We start from the raw sequence: 20,596 nt of genomic DNA on the forward strand, positions 1-20,596 counted from the left end.
CAACACAGACTTAGCAGAAAAAAATCTTTAATGTCAAGAAATGGGCAAGATGTCAGTTTTATGCTGCATCAGAAAGACAGATACATGTATTTCACCATTTCTCCTATCCTATTTATGATTGTTGCAATCACAAATAATGTAGCTGATACCTAGTATCTACTTGGCCTGTATGTATTGCTGCATCTTGCTCCAAGGGTACCAGCACGTCGTCATACAAATTTCTCTTCCTCGAGTTTTTATGAGTGTTTAACTCCCTGTTCTTCAGGCGTACAGGACTGTGACTCCATGGTCTGTAGTGCCTCCTTTTACAGAGCCTCAGCTGCTGTGCCAAGGCCATACCCAAAACCACCTGACATTAACAGGGATGACACGTTTCTTAGCAAAAAGATGGAACCACAGTTTTTTGTCTGTGTGTATTACAACTTAGATGGTGCAATTCAGATGATGAAACTGGACTGTGATGGTGTTTATTTTGGTGAGTGGCATGCCACATGCTATAACATCTTGCAGTGCCTTCTCATATTCTCTAAAAGCACTTTCTGTATCTTGCTTTGGAAAGAAGCATTATTTCCAACTCAGGTAAAGAGAACTTTTAGCTAATTTTCATTTACTTCTTTCCAGTCCACATGTTAATTTACCAACTATTATTTAGATTTGGAAAGAAAAAATGTATTTCTCTGCAGACAGGTCTTTGTAATTAACTTGTAAATGAAAAAAAACCACATTTATTTTTTCAGATACATTTGTCAGTTCTTGAATAATGGATGTCCTGCATGAGTACTAGATTGCAAATCCAAGTTCCACAGTTCATTTGTGGTCAGATCATGGCTTTTTAGGAGCCAATTTTTAAAGAAAGTTGATTTCTACATCCTTCTGTTTCTGTCTTCCTATCTTCTATATCATCCCCTCGTAGCTTTCTACTGAAAGACTTCTGGACAATGTTCCTATTTAATTATCCTAGGGTGTTATTAGCACCTATTAACAGTTTTTCAGTAAAACCCCTTCCTGTCCTATAGGAAGTACAGTATATGAATACTCTTTTGCTCTGCTGAACTATTAGCCTGTTGTCAAACTACTGAAGAATAAAACATTCTTTTTATCTTGCAAAGCATTGTGCATATCTCAGCAGGGAGCTTTTCCATGTTATGATCCTTGTATTTCATCTGAGTGCTAAATGTCTGAAACTGGTTATCGATGATGATCTAGTTTGAGTACTAAAATTTTTCAAGATTTCCCCCTCTGTCTTTGATAAATATCATAACATTTGTGTAGTCATTCTGGTCTTGCATAAAAGTTATTGCACGTTTTGAGAAGGTTTCCCCAAGGATTTGAAATGGTATTTCTCTTTCCTAAAAGACCCTCTGTAAGATATCTCCTTTTTGAAATTTTCAGTCTGGAAGGCAGGTACTAGACCCAGACAGTGAAAGAGCTTCTGTAAAATTTCTGTTTCATTACTGAACACATCAGAGGAAGTGTTTCTATCACAAGTTGAAAATAATGATCTATTAAAGCATAAGAAGATGAATTCTTGAGTTCAGTTTGATAAATATTTACCAGCTACCTGAGAACAGCTGATTTTAAAACTAGGCAGAGATAGTATTCAGAAGAATGATTTTAGCAAGAGTGGCTGTATGTCAGAGAGGTAAGGCAGGTGGGATTCAACATGGGACCCTTCTGCACCACTGAGATGCATAACACCCTGTTTGCTGAGCTGCTGAACAGCCCAGAGCCTTCACCTCTGACTCACATTTGGGATCCAAATCAAGCATGTTGTAGGCAAATGCAATTTCTGAGGTGCTAGAGATAAGTTTTATGAGTTATATGGCTACAGTGGCCTGTGTTAGATGAAGTACCTGTGGTAATGGCAAGTGCATCTGGTCTTGAACCCCATTTTTTTCTTGCATCCCTTGTAACATATTAACATCCTCATTGGTTGCACCAACCAGATGAATAAAACTACTATTTTGTGTGGGGGTTTTTTCATTTTTTTTTCTCCTGAATCTATTACAGCTGTCCTTCTACATGTAAAGAAACAAGGAAACAAGTATTCACTGAAAAAACGGATGACTATTGCAGTCAACCGAGATAATACCACAGTCCTAGCTATAGTAAAAATATTTTGATCTATGCTTAACTTGCCAGCAGTATCAACACTTGACCTACAAAAAGATCTGTCAGGGACAAAATAACTCAGGCCCATTAGCAAATCCTCTAATTATAGCCCTTTACAGTCTCATTATAACTGTCCCTGAGTCAACATGTTCCAGTGTACCTCTCACTGGACATTCAGAGTGACTCATTAGGGTTACACAGCACGAATGCAAACACAAACAGCATTCTCACAACACCTCACCCTCCTTAGAGTCAAGGCATGGAACAGCATCTGCTCTGCCCTGCCTGCAGCTCATAGTCACTCTAATCATTCTAATGACCTTTACACAAACCTGCAGTGTAACTCCAATAGCTCAGCGCTGGGTGTGAAGTACATTACCTATCAAAAAACCAAACAAAACAAAAACAAAACAAAACAAAACCAACCAACCAAACAAAAAAACCCAACCAAACAAAAAAAAAGTGAATACAGCTTCTATTGATGGAGTTGATGCTACTGCAGGATGAGCACTTGGCTACTCTGGCTGTGCTGTCAACATCCAAACCTAATGAATTTAAACCTAGCTCAAGACTGATTCCATTTGATGGCATTTTAAACATATCCTTGTCTGTGTTTTCAAACCTTGCTTCATGCTCCTCTGTCAGGTGAAGTATTCTGCAGAAGTTTTGTTTCCCTTGGAGTTCCTTTAAAAACCTCAATTGAGTTGCATCTTGTTTGACAAACTGGATAGATCAATTTATTAATCTTCCTAGTAAGTTGGAAACAGTCTCAAAATCAAGACATCTAAACCAATATTTAAATATTAATGGAAAAAAAGGTTTTTGTCAGTGGTACAAATTGTCAAATGTTGTGGGATTCTAGTACATGCTTTTCATTAATTGGTGTTTTTCAGCTGAATGCCATCTTGCCAGAAAGTCGTCTGTGACACTGGCAGGTGAGAAGCCAATCCAAGAACACAGAAATATTTCTCAGTCATCTTTCATATAGCTCTGACAATCAGAAGGAGAAGTTTTATTACTTAAACAGAGTTTCAGTTCAAACTTTTAATCAACTTTTCCTAGTAATAATTTTTTTCTTCTCATTGTTAAACCAATATTAAAGCAGGTTGGAAAGGAGTATACAGTTTCTTCCACCAGGTTCTCAAACTGCTAGTGTACATTTATAACTGCTCTGGGTCTCTTTTGTATACTAGAAACTTCTCCCATTTACTGTTTGGGTGACAATGAGTACCTCAGCTGACAGTTCATGGAATTACTTGTGCAGTAAAGGACAGAAATGAATGATGGACAGAAGGGGTATGCAGGGAATCTATTATAACTGGTATGAAACTCCAGTGTGTTTCTTGCTGGTGCCACACAGCTTGGTCATTCTTGCAAATGTTGGAGTATCCGACTGGCACATCCTTCATCATGGGGCAAGCAGAAGGGATGGTTCAATCAGAGCAGCTTTCAAAGACAGCAGTGTTGAGAAGGGTAGCACAAAATCTCCAGCATCTGACATGATCATAGAATCACACAATGGCTTGGGTCGGAAGGGACCTTAAAGATCATTGAGTTCCCTGCCCAAGGCAGGGACCTTCCACTAGACCAGGTTGGTCAGGACCCCTCCCAACCTGGCCTTGAACATTTCCAGGGACAGGGCAGCCCCAGCTTCTCTGGGCAAGCTGTTCCTGTGCCACACCACCCTCCAATCTAAACCTCTACTTTCTTAGTTTAAAGCCATTCCTCCTTGTCCTACCACTTACCTGTGTGAAGTGTTGCTCTCCCTCCGTTTCATTGAGTCTGCTTAAGGTCCTGGAAGGACACAATGTTCCTCAAGCCTCCTCTCCTCCAGGCTGAAAAACCCCAGCTCTCTCAACCCCCCTGAGAATGCATTACAAAAAGTGCAGCTGGCCTGGGGGGTGCTGGGCAGGTGCTCTGTGATGTTACACACACATCGCCTTCCAACAAGAAGTTCTTTGTACCCTGAGATGTAGATACACCAGGTGTAACTGAAAAATGATTTAATGGAAGCTTTTTCATGGATGGAAATAGTATTCTGTCCTCACTGGGGAGTGTCAAACATACATTTGGCTCCAGGCTAGCAGATGTTGCAAAATAATCAGGTTTACAGTTGCTGCAAGTGCCTTCATCTGGATTTTTTTTTTTTTTGTGGAAAAATGTTTCATAAGTAATGTTTTATATATCTAGCAGTGTAGGAGCTTTTACGAAAATAAAGCAATTTTTCATTTATTTTGACCTGGGTATTACATGGTCTATCTGGAATTTTATTGTTTAAGTTTGTCATTCTTTTTATTACATGAAGCTTAAACTAAACATGTTTCAGTAACAGGAATCCTGTTGTCACAAGGACATGGTAATTTTATTTTGTTTCCATTTCATAGGATACCTCCAGTCCCTTACTACTGTATGTGTATGTTTTGTTGTCTTTCATAATTTTATCTCTATAAAATCTGGATGTTATAAAGGACAACTTAAGTCCAGATGGTATTCTGGGATCCTCACTAGAATCTGAATGTCCTAACACTTATATTAAAATACAAGTCACCATTAAAAGAGTGGTTAATTTACACATTTTCAAGAGCCGCTGTTATTCAAATGAGATTTTGGGGAATGAGACAGCAATACTGCACTAAAAGGGACCATGTAACTTTTATTGTCTCTGTCCCCTCACTTCTCCCAAAGGCAGGCTGGACTTTTCCTTTGCTGATAAACCTGGAGGCCAAATCCAACTGCCCTGACAGCTGAAGCAAGACCATACGTCACCATGCCTTGCCCTGGCATGATCTTGAAAAAGCTAAAGAACATAACCTGACGTTTTGATTTTTTTCTTGTTAGGCTGATTTTACGTTAATATTAAACTAATAATTTTCTCAGAATTTATGCATTAAGCCCCCACTTCTTTTTTCCATGAGGAGTCCCTGGAGACCTTTTCCTGTTCAGCGTGTTTCAGTATGGAAATAGCAGGTGCCTGAGATTCCCTGAGATGAATTTTCCTGCTGGGAAAGGAAGCACCACTCGTGCTGCTAAAAGACTGACTGGGTTGTCTTGTGAGGTTTCAAGCAATTTCAGCTTTTGGCATAATTCAGAGTATTCAGCATTTGGAAAATACATTGTGCTTCATATAATGCACCTACAGTACAAAAGCAGAGCAGGAAAGTCAGTTCTAAGCAGAGTCCTTAAAGAATACAAAACATTACAGGGAAATTAGGAACTCAGGAATTCTGTGAAATGAGTATGAGAATCATCCTTCCTTTTGTTTTTTATGTCAGTAGCTCTTCCTCACATAAGCAGATAATTTTCCATGCATATAATGTAATTGAGGAGTATTTATTCTTCTATTACATTATTATCAAACTACTTGCCTAAAGACATGATGTCTCTATTTCTTCCCATTTCTCTTATGGAGAGTTTAAGTTATGAAATGCATTATTTTTTGCATTCTAATTACAGTATCACTCTCCTGAAGCCCCCTAAATGCAATAATTTCAGTGACATAAGCAGAAACGGTAGGGTTTTTAAAAACTTATTATGTTCCTTTTATACAATTCTTAAGTCAGTGACACAAAACTATTTCTGGAGAATTAGAAATTCGTGCAGTAATGATTGAAAACAGATAAGTTGTATCATTATTATCATCATCTGAAAAATGGATAAACAGTGACCTGCCCTGGATGACTAGCCAAAGAGAGATTTCACAGCAAAACCAGGAACAACTTTTGAGTCTCAAGGGGGCTGTACTTTCTTCTAATAAATATCTTCAACCTTTTTCTGCCAAATAATCATAGCAGGAGAAAAAGTAGAAGACAAGCTGTATGTACTGCTATGAAATAGTCAACATTTTTGTAATGTTGGAATGTTTTGAAAGTTCAACATTTGAGAAATCTTGTTGGAGGATTCATTTGTTCATGGCATGATCTGTTTCCATCAATTACCCAGAACATGACAAAATGTAGCAAGGAAAAATTACGATTGAACATTAATATTTGTTAATTTTATTTCTCTCCCTAGAACTGAACATTAGTTTTTTACTAATTTTATTTATCTCTTGTTTGTGAGCACTTTCCCCCTCCCCTGTAAAGTTTCTCTGTAGCAAGTGACTGAACCACCCAGCCCCTGAAAAGAGCCCTGTGGTATCTTGTATTAGAAGAAGTAGATGATGAGTGAGATGACATTTCTTGCCAAGGGCTGAGCTGCAGCCTGATGAGATCAGTAGGAATCTCAGTTACATATCCTCCTTTGCAGGATACTCACTCAAGGGTCAAGCCCACTTCAAAGCACCTAAAGAAAGCTTTAACAAGTGTAAGCAAGGCATAGTCCTAGGTGAGTCCCAATTTCACTCCAAGGAGAACCCTCCTATACTATAACTCTTTCTAACTAGGGGGAAAAACCAAATCTGTTAGTGATTCCTAAAAATTTGCATTCTCAAACGGGTAAAAATACAATGAATTTGGGATGAGCCATCTGAAATTATTTTTGAGCCCACTTGGCAGGCAAAGAGTGTTTTTTTCCCAAGGCACTTTATTGAAGGAAACATTCACTGGCCTTTTATCCTTTAAAGTCTGGTATTTACAAGGGAAGCTGCTGGCTGTCTAATTGCAGCTCACAAAAACATCACACAGTCTCATCTAATCTCTCTCAGTTGTTGCTATATTTAGTTTTCTGTGGGATAATTTACATATACTTGAACTGAATTTTAACTCAGGTTAGAGGAAAAAAAGAAATGAAAAAGACTGAAAAAAATCCCTGATATGATTTGCATACATTTTTTTTTTTCTAAGCAAAAAGGAAAAGAAAACACTTCCCCGTGGAAATACAAGGAAATCCATCCCTAAACCATATAGCGACAAATTAGATCTGGTGCCAGTGACATCTAAAACAGATAATTTTCCTTCAGAATAGACACTTTGATGATACTTTGAGTGGGAACAAGTCGCAGACACACCAAAACTACAATGGCCTACACGTGTTGAAGTCAGGATGGGTGCATTTTGCAGACCTGCACGATGCTCTGATATCCATGTAAGGGTGTCACTCAGCTGCCCCCACCCCCCTACCAGCTCACCCTGGTTTCTGCCTTGCCCCTTAGCAGCACCACATCCTGGTTTCTGTCTGGCTTTGCTCAGCTGGAAACCCAAACTGGGGTTATCCTGTGCTGAATGTTGTGAAAGAAAACTCACTGCTGGTAACAGCTGTATAGAAGTTGCAAGAAACAGTCCTCAGTGGGTAAATGCAGGGACCAGTTCACCTCTTCATTGCCAGTAGGGAATTACTTTTATTCACCATGGTCACATCTTCAGCTCCATAAATGAGTAAAAGCCTTCTGGACTTGGATCTTGCTCTGTATAGATGGGAGATGATCACCATCACTATCTAAAACTTTTTTCTGTCCTTACAGTTTTCAATCTGGGGAAATACACAGGGTGGGAGAAGAGGGAGATGTCATGGCCGGGAAGGGATGGCTGTGGTATGTTCAGGGAGTATGATCCCTATGGTGTTATCCCGTGGGGAAAATATTTCCTCCCATAAGAACATGTCTGTGCGTGGCAAAACTGGTGGGAAAGAGAATTTAAATTTTGAATTCCAATAAGCAATCAAAAAACAGATGAACAGAAAGAGCAAGTGGAATCAAGAATCTGGCTTTTGCTCCATTTTACAATAAAATACTATATGTTGGAATCAACCAAGATGTAGATCAGAAGTAAGAATCTAAGTGATTTTTGCTTTCCAAGATTCTAATACTGTTCATTAGTACCAACAACCTTTTGAAACTGGTTGATTTTCCCTGGGTATCTCTTTCACAATAGACAGTTTCATTTGCAGAGTCAACACGTGTCGATAATACATGAGGAATGCAGGTTAGAAAAAGTATTTTACAAAAGACAGTGATATGTCCTTGCTTTTCCTTTCTGAATGTGTGTTATCAGTTGGCTTCCTGGATGTCTGTGATATTTTCAGACTTTCTAACTATGCATTAAAAATCTGGACAAGCCATGTGTTCTTTTGCCTTTCAGGTGCTGATTTTCCCTTGGTAATCTTCATCTTATTATTATTTACTTACTTGTATTTCTGATTTATTTGCGAACGGAAATTAGGTAATGTATGGTTATAAAGCAAAATAAATTGGGAGATTATATGTGCTACAGGAAGAATTATAGCACTTCTATTTCCTTTAAGTTCATCTTTGACCATTATTATTTCTGTAACTAATACTTTTAAAGATTCTGGTTTATTTTCATTTACTGCTGCCATAAGGCAGCATTTAAAAGCAAGCTTTCTATTAAATTTTCCATAGCAGTTGTGATGCATTGATGCATAGCTATGAAAGTTACTTCAAGAAAGATACTTCAACATCTACCTATCCTTGTTTTATTGCCCTTCAACTCTTTCCCAATAACATACCTCCTAATTCTTTCAGCCAAAATTTCTGATCCACCAGCTACTTTAACTATTTTTATAAAGACTAAACCTGAACTCTTACAATGGTCTCTAGTGCCACACATTGTTAAAGACCTTTTTCTCTGACAGTACCTGAAATGGAAGTGCAAATGCTAAGTCTGTAGGCTGTTCCTGAAGTACTTCCCTGAGATAAGAGTTTCCTTGTAGAACACTGTGTTTCGTGACTGCATTCTGAAATGATTTGGTAAACTTTCTCAGGAAATGCAGAAGGCCTAGTGCAGCTTTATTGCATAGGAGCTCAGCCTGTTGTCCATAATAGGAGTTTCGATTTATGGGCAAAAATGCTCTTAATGACACATATGATTTCAGCATACACATTTGCTTTTGATTAAACTCTGTAACACATTGGTACACCCATGTAGAACTGACATTTGTCTTTATGAATCTCATGTAAAATGACACTTTGAGTCATGCATAAGGAATTTACAAGAAGAACATGACAAAACAATGTCCTTTTTGTGAATAGAGCCCATATTGTAAGCTTTTATTGCTTTACCAGTAATACATAATTAAATATGTCTACAAAGTCTGGCTTTGATCCTGGGGCTTTCTTCCCTGGGTTTAAGCTAGATGCAGTTCCTGTATCCATGTATGGCTACGTAGTAGGTAAGGTTTATGCCCAGCCTGTACTTTTAAAATCAACTCTCTTGTGAATTCATTGTTCTCTAAACATAATCCCAAAGAACAATTTAAAGCTACAATGACGTTAAGATTTCAAGTCAAAAGGGCTAAAAAAAGATTATAAGTGGAACATGATCACAGATGGACAGCACAGCACACAGCAGTTACTGAAAGATTCCCAGTTACTAAAAGACAGTATGTCCCATGGAGAATGTCCCTGCACAGCCAGGCTGAGATACCAGCTCAGAACCACCAAACCAGCTTTGCTCCAGGGCTGCCTCCATTTACACCACAGCTCAAACTCACCCCTGGGGTAGCTCTGGAAAAGCTGAACTGGGGTAAAATGAAGTGGAATTCTCTAGAAATAGAATGGAGGATTTTTTGAAAATTAATCTGTTTGTGAATCTTCATGCCTTCCATGTCACTGCTTTGCAATATATGTTTTAGACTAAAAAATTATTAATAGCTAACACTTATTTCTGTTTTAGCTTGCCCTGAGCAATCTTGATTGAGAAATTATATGGGGCAAATAACACTTTTGAGAGAAGGCAACTAAGTGCATTTTTTCTCAGTGAGATGTAGTTTGATTTTCAGTGGTGCTCAGTATCTGGAATTTCCTTAATAAAACTTCTGAAGAAAATATCTTTGAGAAAATGTTGTTTTCTCAACAAAATATAGCCTCCATTGCCTCTATTACATTTTGCTTCATAATATTTACTTTCTAAGGCTACTTGATTATTATTATTTGATTCAGACTTCTTGAGCAATTAATGCCTCTTAGAAAATTTGGTGTTATCTGCATATAGGACCTGATCCTCACACATACAATGATGGCAGGTACTTTGCAATATTTGGTCCAAATTCCCTGTTTTGCAAATATTTATATTAGGACAGGCAAGAGAGCAACTGAAAGAAAGGATTCAAATGCTGCCAAGGAGAATTTGTCCAAGTACTAGAACATGTGAAAAATAATCTCCCATACTTTCAAGGCTGTACTGTCTCACTTCTGACCTTAGAGACAGCCAGACTGTGTATGGCAAGGTGGGGAATAGGAAAGGTGGTGTCAGCAAAACTAAGTGAGAGAGACATTTGCATCACAGCTGAGACATCTGCATCAAACTGCGACATTTCTGTATCACTGTAGAGTGATCAGTGGTCAGATGGATGGCAAGAACCAGAGACTGGGGAATTCAGAAGTACCATCAGAGGCAAACTGGTGAGTGTTCATAGTGTGCTTCCTCTTCTGGGGAGAGTGGGACAGCTCTTAAGATCTCAGACTCCTCAGAGCAGTAGTTTTCTTGCAGGAAATCACTGCCAGCATGGCCTCTTTGTACTGCAGGAAATTCAAAGGTGTTTGATGAAGTTAAACCATTCATTTATTTTTATCTTCAGGGTTCAATGTTCAGTTTTCCAATTTCCTCTGGAGAGATAACCATGCCACCAGGTCTATCAGTCTATGGTAAATGCTATAGCCTAAAATGGTGCTGAAGGTGAATCTTGGTGGCACAAGAGGAAAAACAAATGAACAAGTGAAAATTAATTAATGACTCCAGGAAAACACCTGAATTTGTGCAATTACAGCCATCAGATTCTCTGTATATGAGTTTTAGTCTCCATTTTGGTATTGCAAATAGTTCTGCATAGAGCTAATGTTTCCCACACCTCCTAGAAGATCACACTGTCCCTGATACTCACACTGATACCCTGATTCCCTGATACTTACACTGTTCACACCTAATCATCCTGTATCTGCCTTTGATTAATGCTTGAAAATTTTGACACCAAAATTTAAGCTCTTGCATTAGTAAAAAAATATGTTGTTTTTTCTAAATTAGAAAAATAAACCCTAATCTTAAAGCCTTTTGTCAGACAAACTAGACTAGCAGAGTTGTCCTTAAATTAGGTATGTGCTTTTTTCCAGTTTGACCAATAAATATGCCTCTTATTTCCCACATCCTGAGTGGCAATATGCAAGGGCTTAGTAATTAATGTCTCTAGAGATCCATCTGCAGTGAGCACAGTCCACCTCCACATGGCAGACCTGCTTGCTGCATGCATTGGTAGGGCTTTAGAGCTGCTTGGAATGAACCTTCCCCTTTCACTGCAATTTCTCCTAGCTGTAACTGGGAACCATGTGGGTCCAGGCCACTGCGCTGAGACCTGAGACACTTGGATTTCCAAGCTCCCAGGTTTCCTGCAAACAGTATGGGACAGGAAGGATGGGGGTATAGGAATGCCTGTGGGGGACTTTCTGTGCAAGAGAAAAGATTGAATGCTATGCCAAGAAGATTGCCTTAAAAAAAAACCCTAAAATCTTTGTGTTCTCTCAAATGGTGTCCTGGTAACCTATTCAGATGACAATGCTCAGTTTTTACTCTTTACTGTTTTGTTTAACATCTATATCAGACCTTCTAGATATAGTCAGAACAACACACTATTGCACATAGTGCTCCCTCCTGACTGCATTTCTATACTTATTCTGTTTTAACTTTGCTTTATTTTATTAGACTTGCAATGCTTTTAACTTTTTAAAATCCTCACAACAGGGATTACTTATTTACTGCTCTTTTACTTGATGAACAAAATCTCTTATACTTCTGGTATAATGAAGAAACATCATCAACTTAAAATTTTTGATGTTATAAGAGAAACAATACAAGCCACGTGACCATTCAATTTTTAATAAATTGCCTTTACAAAGTTTCCTAATTCTATAGGAAGCTGCACTTGGGGTTATTCCCTCTAATTCCCCAAGGAAGGAGATTATATATTCCAATATCACATTTTTTTTTCAGTGTGTAGCTTCCTTTTGCAATGTATTATTTCAGTTTTACTTGGCCTGGATTAAAAAGTGCTCTGATTTTAGGATCTTTCTTTTAATCATTACAGTACCTGCTGTGTTGATAAACTGGTCAACTCCTATGAACACTGCAACAGTTGTCAGATCAGGCATTTGTAATGCTAGGTGAAAATTTTCTAGAGTCCAAGGGACGCTGAGCAACCTTCACCCCTCCTTGATTTCATTTGTGGAATTATCAGCCTCTGTCATCACATTTTTCCCTTGGAGTTTAGGCACCATTGACACAAGTACCTTTTATTGACCTTTTTCCTGCATCGAATCCATTACAGGACTTTCTTCATTTCATTGACTTTGTAGCTTCTCGTAACTCTTGGTTCTCAGGTTTTGTGAAAAGGAGGCAGGATGCTGAAAGTTGACAATGAATTTAGGGCTGGCTTTTAGTATGTCTTTATATTCGGGTCTTCTGTTACTATTACTTTTAATTGTAAATATGTTTCCTCTTAACATCTTACTATATTACGTACATAGAGTGGGAAAGAAAGAAAGAAGGAAAGGAAGGAAGGAAGGAAGGAAAGAAGGAAAGAAAAGGAAAGAAAGAAAGAAAGAAAAGGAAAGAAAGAAAGAAAGAAAAGGAAAGAAAGAAAGAAAGAAAGAAAGAAAGAAAGAAAGAAAGAAAGAAAGAGAGAAAGAAAGAGAGAAAGAAAGAGAAAGAGAGAAAGAAAGAGAGAAAGAAAGAGAAAGAAAGAAAGAAAGAGAAAGAAAGAAAGAAAGAGAGAAAGAAAGAAAGAGAAAGAAAGAAAGAAAGAGAGAAAGAAAGAAAGAAAGAGAGAAAGAAAGAAAGAAAGAGAGAAAGAAAGAAAGAGAGAAAGAAAGAAAGAAAGAAAGGAAGAAAGAAAGAAAGAAAGAAAGAAAGAAAGAAAGAAAGAAAGAAAGAAAGAAAGAAAGAAAGAAAGAGTAATAGATTAAAATTTGCCTGGGAACAGGAAAAGCAATAGACTATACAACAGAGAGATCTATTATGTAGTGAAAAGCACAAGATTTAATACCAGTAGTATAAAAGAAGCTGCACATAAAGTTGTCTTCTTCCTTTATAGAAATATGAGTCTACGAGCAGTGTGTGTGACACCTCAACAGAAGCAGTTGAAGCACATGTACAAAGCAGGAAGGCTAAAAACACTTCCAGAAAGACCATGGTTTTCCCAAATGACATTTTTTGTTGCACTAATGGCTGGCACTTAAAATTAAGGACAGTTTAAGAAATATGGATAAAAACCTGAATTAGTTATTTCATTAGGAATATTTGTTTTGTAAAGATTGCAAACATACCTGTGATTTATCCTAGATAACTCACACTGAAACTAATAGCTAAGCCTTGATCTGGTATTTTTTCTTTTTTTTTTTTTATTTTTGATAGAATAAGAAAAAAAGAAACTTTCAGCTTAGTTTGAGTGTGGATTTCAAAAGTGTGAGTATTTGCAAATTTAGGGAAAAAAAAGAGCTTTTCATTAATCCATCCTTTTGGAAACAGTCACACTAACCCACAACCACATACAAATACAAAAATCCTAATGGGACTATTTTCTTACTAAGCCTGTAATAGTTTACATTCACCTAATGGCCTGGGGTTATAAGCAAACTAGTCAATTAGAGAATTTAGGCTTGTTGCCCACATATTTTAGAGCAAATTATCCCTCCTCAAATGCAGAACCCCCTATATAAAACGCCTAAACAGTATTTCCTGTTAAAAAAGCAAAAAAATACTATTCCCTAAATTCCCACCTTGAGTCTACTAAGTATTTCTCTTTATGCTAGTGTAGCCATTTTATGGAGAAATACTTGTTTTTGCCTCACATACCTCAATCTAGACCCTTTTGTTGGAATGTTTCTAAGCTATCAAGCGGCTAAAAAATGCTTATGCAATTTGATTTTTTTCTTCTTGGATTAAAATTTTAAAGAGCACTTTCCCACCCTCCTTATTGGTGATACTGGAACACGGAGGTCTTCTGAAGGCCTGGCATTTTGAAGCTTCCAGGATAAGATCTCTCTCTTTTAAGGGTTTTCTGAATTTGAATTATCTTTTAGCAATTCCTATTTATTCTACTTATTTCTTAATTTAAATGAGAGGTTGATGCTTTTAATCTATAAACACCCACTAAAAGTTCCTCACCCTATTATGCTGAACTGCTGCTCTTAATTGTATGCAGGTGGGTGGATCACTGAATTCTCATGTCAAAGATTTAAAAAGAACAGTTAATTAGATATCAACTCCCATATAGCATACCCATTTCTGACATGTAGATAAGTGGTTTTCCCTACGTGCTGGGAATGAAAATCTCCCTTGTGGTGCTTGACCACAGCAGGGGAAGACCAGCTCAGGCCCAAAGTGGGTGACCAGTGTCATGAGTCTGGTTTTGGTACCAGCCTGGTTTTGAGGCTGTGGATGAAGGGGTTCCAACCTCTGTTAATTCTATTCTTCTGTGTATTCTTGTAATTAACCAAAATGACTTTCTGGGAGATGTAATATGAACTGAAGGAACTGTTGGTTGGTGGACGTGTAAGTAGATGAGACACAGACTTTTCTGGCAATGAAAATATTTTATATATGTGCCATGAGCGCCGTCACAATTACGAGCACCAGGGAAGTGCCCTCTCTCTTGTTTGAGATCTGGGGTAAAGAATGAGGGTGGCAGCTCTTACTCTAGTATCTCTCTGAAGCTTAGAAAGGCTTGTTCTGTGATTCCTATCGAGAGAGAAACCTTGTGCTCTACCACAGAGGCTGTAGATATCCTCACAAAATTCTACTGAAGTCGAAGAGCAGTCTACAGCTCATCTGAAGATAAAATTTAGTACAAAATGTGAAAATGTGTGCAATGTGATGTAAGTTAATAACTAAAAAAACCTTTCAATAAAGCAAGGAGATGGTGAGGAAAGTTCTGAATGTCGAAAGATGATTTTAGAGCAGAGGAGTCTTGAATTTTTGACATATTTAACATTTTCAGTTCTAAGTGCCTCCATTTAATGCTTCAAGTAGTCTACTCCCAAAAGTCAGAATCTCTGGAATTTCTTCACCATGACACCCAACACAAGCTGTAGCTTTGGAAGGCTTGGATGTTACAAAATTAGATGGATGGGACAATCTCCTAGACTAATGCACAGTTCAGATAATGCAGCAGCAAAGATTAAAGCATATGCCATCCTTCAACTCTGCTAGTCTTCAAACACTGCAAAAGGGCAAGAGTTGAAAGAATCGATTAAAATTGTCAAATAATTAAGAAGATGTGTGTCACGGAATTAACAGGTTTCAGTCCTGCATTGGGGGGGATCCCTACCACTGTGTAGAACCCTAACAAGCTCTGGGGAAGTATGCAGATAAAATATCCCACTATGACTGATGAAAGATTAGGGTACATTTTCATGCAACACTCAAAAAAAAAAGGGAACATATAATTCCTAAATTGAGGAAAGCACATATTAAAGAACAAAAGATGAGGCCAGTGTAATAAAAGCACTTAGGCACAGTGTGAAAAAGTGAAGAATTATTCTAGCTATATACCAATTATTATGTAGTATCAATATTATAGATATACACTAATTAATTAATTAATTGATGCATATATTTTTTTGGCTAAATAAGTGTATTCAGGAGAGTTTTAAAATCAGTAAGCTGCAGGTGGCTATTCCATGAGCAGGCTGTTCCTTTTCTTAGGGAAATGAACAACAGTTAGGATTCACATACTCAAGAAAACTCTTAATATCACCAGAAAAACAATAGGCAAATACAAGCCATTTTCTCTAATGGGCTAATTAAGCAGGATTTATTCTATTAAGATAGAATTTCCTTACTAAGAATATGGTAAATTATTTACAAAGCTATTATCAAAAGACTGTGAAAGTATTTTAGGACTCAGGACCAGACCAGAAATTCTGGAGCAAACTGGGTAAAACCAAAAAGCCCAATCTATCTGTGTGATAGAATTTGATTAAGTTTTACTGGCTTTTAACTACAATTTCCAATTTGATAGGCCCTACTAAAGCTAAAATTGAACTGCATATACAAAGCTTATGTGGTTATGTTTGTTATTAGCATTGTCTTCCCTGGAGATATTTGGGTTTTGTTTAACTGAAAAATAAACAAGTTAAACGCCGAATTGACTGGCTAAGACAGTTATATGATGTGGCCTTTTCCTTTCATTATAAAGATTGTGAGTTTTGGGATTCATGTTTAGGAGTTTGTGGTTACTTTACTTTGAATCTAATACCATGGACATATAACATTTTTGTTCAATGTTCTGCTTTTTTCATATAAAGTTCTGTGTCCTGGCCAATTTATGGCCAGACTTATCCAATAAACAACTTTGTAGGAATGCATTTATAGATTGTTAGAAATATGTGTGGTGCCTGCACTTTTCTCAGCAATAATGTAATGATTTATTTTGACTGTTAATTTTAAGCTATATTATAACAAAATGGGAAAATTATTTACATACCTCAGAAGTCATTTTCCTAAAACTTGGGAAAAAATAGGAAGAGGATAGGTCAAGTTTAAAAAGGTACTTAGCAAGTATGAACGGATTCCTCTGCTCTTTACATTTAAACCCTCTTGATTTTCAAAGATTTGTCAAGATAGACAATTAGCTCTTGCTGAAAATCAGATCCCTTGCAGCATCCCACCTGAAGCCTCTCTGGAAGTTTTCTTGGTAAATCAGAGTAAGCAAACAATTCAAATAGGCAAGCCTATTATTTGTCAGTGCATGTATCAGAGAGGTATAGTTCACTACATTATAAATAGGAGCGGGATAACTGTGCTGTGGAAGCTCCCAGGAATCCTAGGATTCAATTCATTAGCCATAGGTCATTCAAGCATAAAACAGAGACAGCACCAAACTGGATATATCTTATATATAGGGAAAGAAACAAAAAGCATTCATCAAGAAGTCATCAATAAGACAGTTCTACCTAATTATCAATGTGTCAAATATAGTTATTTTTCACAGGTCTTCTCAGTGTACTATGGTGTTAGAACTCCTGTGAAAATGAAGGGAACTCGTGATGATTTGAAGAACAAGTTGCTAAGACAGGCAGCTACCAATGAGAGTAACTAATTTTTCCTTTTACTTTTGGTAATAGGTTTGAGATTATTAGCACCTGTATGTCTTAAAGCAAGGATAATGAAATGAATGTGTAAAACTACTATTCTTCATAAAAAATTCAGGTCATTGACAAACCTAACATGATTTCTGATTTTCTGGTATAAAAGAAATGATCTAGTATTGATAAATATATATCACTTAATAAAATAACCCAGATTGAACAAAAAAATACATTTGCCCTAAAACAAAAGTCCTAGACTTCACTACATGCTACTTGTATTTTCTAGTAACTCCCTTTATTCTCAATAGAACTCAAATTGATGCGCTGCTTCTACTGGAAAACCAGTCTCTTCTAATGCATTTATTCTGGTTTACTTTGCCTAAACCCCTGAAGTTTTATTCCAAATTCTTCTCTTTCCCCACATCTCACCTGCATTTTACCTTTGACTCATTACACCTTCATCATTGGCCTTGCTTTTCATTGGTTGATTATGGGTCAGTTTACAGCTAGAATGTGGAGAGTACCCCGAAAATGTGCAATAAAACCCCAACACACTCTGCTTCGAAATGCCGGTTCCCAAGTGTGCTTTTAAAATTCAAGACACATTAATTTTATCTAAGCACCTCTATGTAGCCAAAGGAGGCTTGAAATGATTTTGAATGCTATCATTTGAAGTTATTGGAGTGATTACAGTAGAAGTTCTGCTTTTTGTCCAAAATCTAAATCCATTTAATGAAATAAATTTACTTTGAGAAAGGGAATATTTTGGACATCCTTCTAATGTAATTAATTCAAGCTCTGTTTCAGACATTTATTAGTATGACATACTATGAGAAAATCATTTTGCTTGGGAGTTTTGCACATGATGGGACCGTAATTTCAGATCTTAAATTGTCTAAATTTGAAGCAGTAATAGTTGCAGTAAAAGATACTCGGTAGCTGCAATATGTTCTAAAATTCTGAGCACTTGGGAGTTTCACATTCTTTGAAAGTTATTTGAAAATCACATATGAAAAGACTAGTAGAGTTTATACCATTAAACATGAACACAAAGCAACTGTTCATTGTCTTTCAGCTTGCAAGATGTGTATTTGCTTTCAAGGGGAGCTCTAATATTTGTCATCTTTAACTGAATAAAATCGCACATACTTTTACATGTGGATTTTATTATAAGAATTGGTTTATAAGCCTGCTATTTTACATGATTATATGAATTACGAACTGTGATTTTATTTCTTTTATAATCTCTGTCGAGCTTGCCATTACTTTTACATGTCTGTGTCTGGCATTATGCACCTTTGAAATTGTGCCAAAAATATTTATTGTCCTATTTCTGGCATTCTGGGACTCTTGGTTCCGTTTGGTTTCCAACCAGAACAAGGCTTATTAGCAGATCCAGTTCTTCATACTTTACTGAAAACAATTTTATATGCAAATTTAATACTTCATTAAAGTAAGCTCTCGTAACAATCAGGAGTATGTATGAAATGCATTCAATGTAGGTAATGTTCTATCTACCATTTGAACAGTTATCAAAAGCAAAATATATGTACTAATTAGAACTTTCCTTCTCATTGCCTGTCTCCTCCAGCTTGACTAATAAGAAAGCATTAAAATGCAGTCAGGTTGAGCAGAGATGGGACACTCTCCCTGCACTTGCCTGTGCTCTGCACACACACACAGTGCCCTGGAAGGAAGGCTTGCTGTGGTAACAACACACATTCTCATTCACCCCTTGAATCACATTTACTTGGTTCCAAATTCCATTATTCTTAATCATGTAAAAATCCTTTTAAGGTCAACAGAAGTTTCGCTTAAATTACTTCATAATTTGGCCCTTATTTTGTTGGGGTGGTTTCAACTTTGCCCAGTAGGCACAACCATATTAAAAAGGCTTTTGTAAAATATTCTTTATTTTATTTAGCTTCAAGGAAATAGATGTTAATAAAATTTAAGGATGTATTTACATGTTTATTAAATAGGAGGAATCTCATTGAATCAGAACTCTAATTTGTTTAAAGAGCAAACTTCTCCAGGAAGCAAAAATGCAACTGACTTAGGTATTAGTACAGCTCAAATGCTTTCAGTGAAAAATCTCACTTTCATTTGGAAACTAGGCAAAATTTATTTAGTATTTTTTTTACAGAACATTAAATTATTGTTTATATAGTAATTTTATAACTATAGACATTACTCATTATAGCCATTAAAGGGTCAGAAGCTTGAAGTCATGCCCATAACAGAGGGTACTTAAAAATATAAAATAACTGCTTCCAAAATTTCATACATGAGCTGAAGCATGACTTAAACAGAGGCATAATCATGTTTCTGCTTCTTCTGTGACAATTTCACACTAGGCTTCTTTTGTTTGTACATGAGATCTTAATGGCAGATTAAGTTCATTCATTCACTTCAGTATTTTATAAGAAATCACTTGCCTAATTCATTGTGCCACAAAAATAATCCAAAGTTTAACCATGTTCCTAAACATATTGTCAGAGATGTATAGTACTCTGAATTAAGAAGAATCTCTCATTTCTACTTTAAGCTTGACTGGTTTCCAAGTATATAAAAGGGTATCAACCAAGGGGCTTAAGACATAATACATATATATTTTAATTAATTAATTAAATGCTTTAAAATGTTTACATTTGTGACAGAGCAATAATCAGTAAAATAACCATAGAAATAATAATAGTAACAATTGTAATAATAATTAACCACATAGTTATTGTTATGTAACAATATGAACAGTAACAGCAATAGTAACAGTTGCCATGGCAATAACAAAAGTAAGTAGTAGTAATAATAGAAATATTATTAACCAAAAGCAAAGATCTTAATCACAGCAAGGATACTTTATGGAGTGGAAAAGTTGATGCTTGCTTTTTCTGATGACTGTATGCAACTGCTAAGAGATTTTTATATGAGCCTTTCACTTGATATTACACCTTTTGACCTGATGGATTGCATATTTCTTTTTGTAGTAATATTTTTCTGGCAACAGTCAGATGCACAGGACTTGATAAAAGTGATGGAGCATCAAAAAGCCCTGTGTGATGAAATACCAAAAGGCTCAGGGAACTGGAGTCAACTGTAAGAATACAGATATCTAAATGCTCCAGATGCTACAGCTGGATCAGAACATCAAAAGAAGCATATACTATTACAAATGAAAAATTAAATCAAAACTAGGGTATCTTTCCCAGTGTTCTTCTTGTAGAACACATTTTTAAAGCACATCTTGTGAAAATATGTCACTGGAGTAACCCCATCTTAGGAGTTCCAACTTTTTTTGCATGCTCTGAAACTATTTGAATGTCAAAAATTAAACACAATGTATTTGGCTAACCCAATTTTAAACTTTCTTGCAGCTACCAATTTATATCTGCCTTCAGGCCTCAAATCCTTTTCAGCTCAGCAATTCCCTCTACTAGGGCTCTATCTGTCCATTGTAATTCAAACAATATTCTCTTGCTCTTTTCACAGTCCCAGTCCTAACTGGAACTTGCA

Source organism: Cinclus cinclus, chromosome 9 (assembly GCF_963662255.1).
Source record: "Cinclus cinclus chromosome 9, bCinCin1.1, whole genome shotgun sequence".
Lineage (NCBI taxonomy): Eukaryota > Metazoa > Chordata > Aves > Passeriformes > Cinclidae > Cinclus > Cinclus cinclus.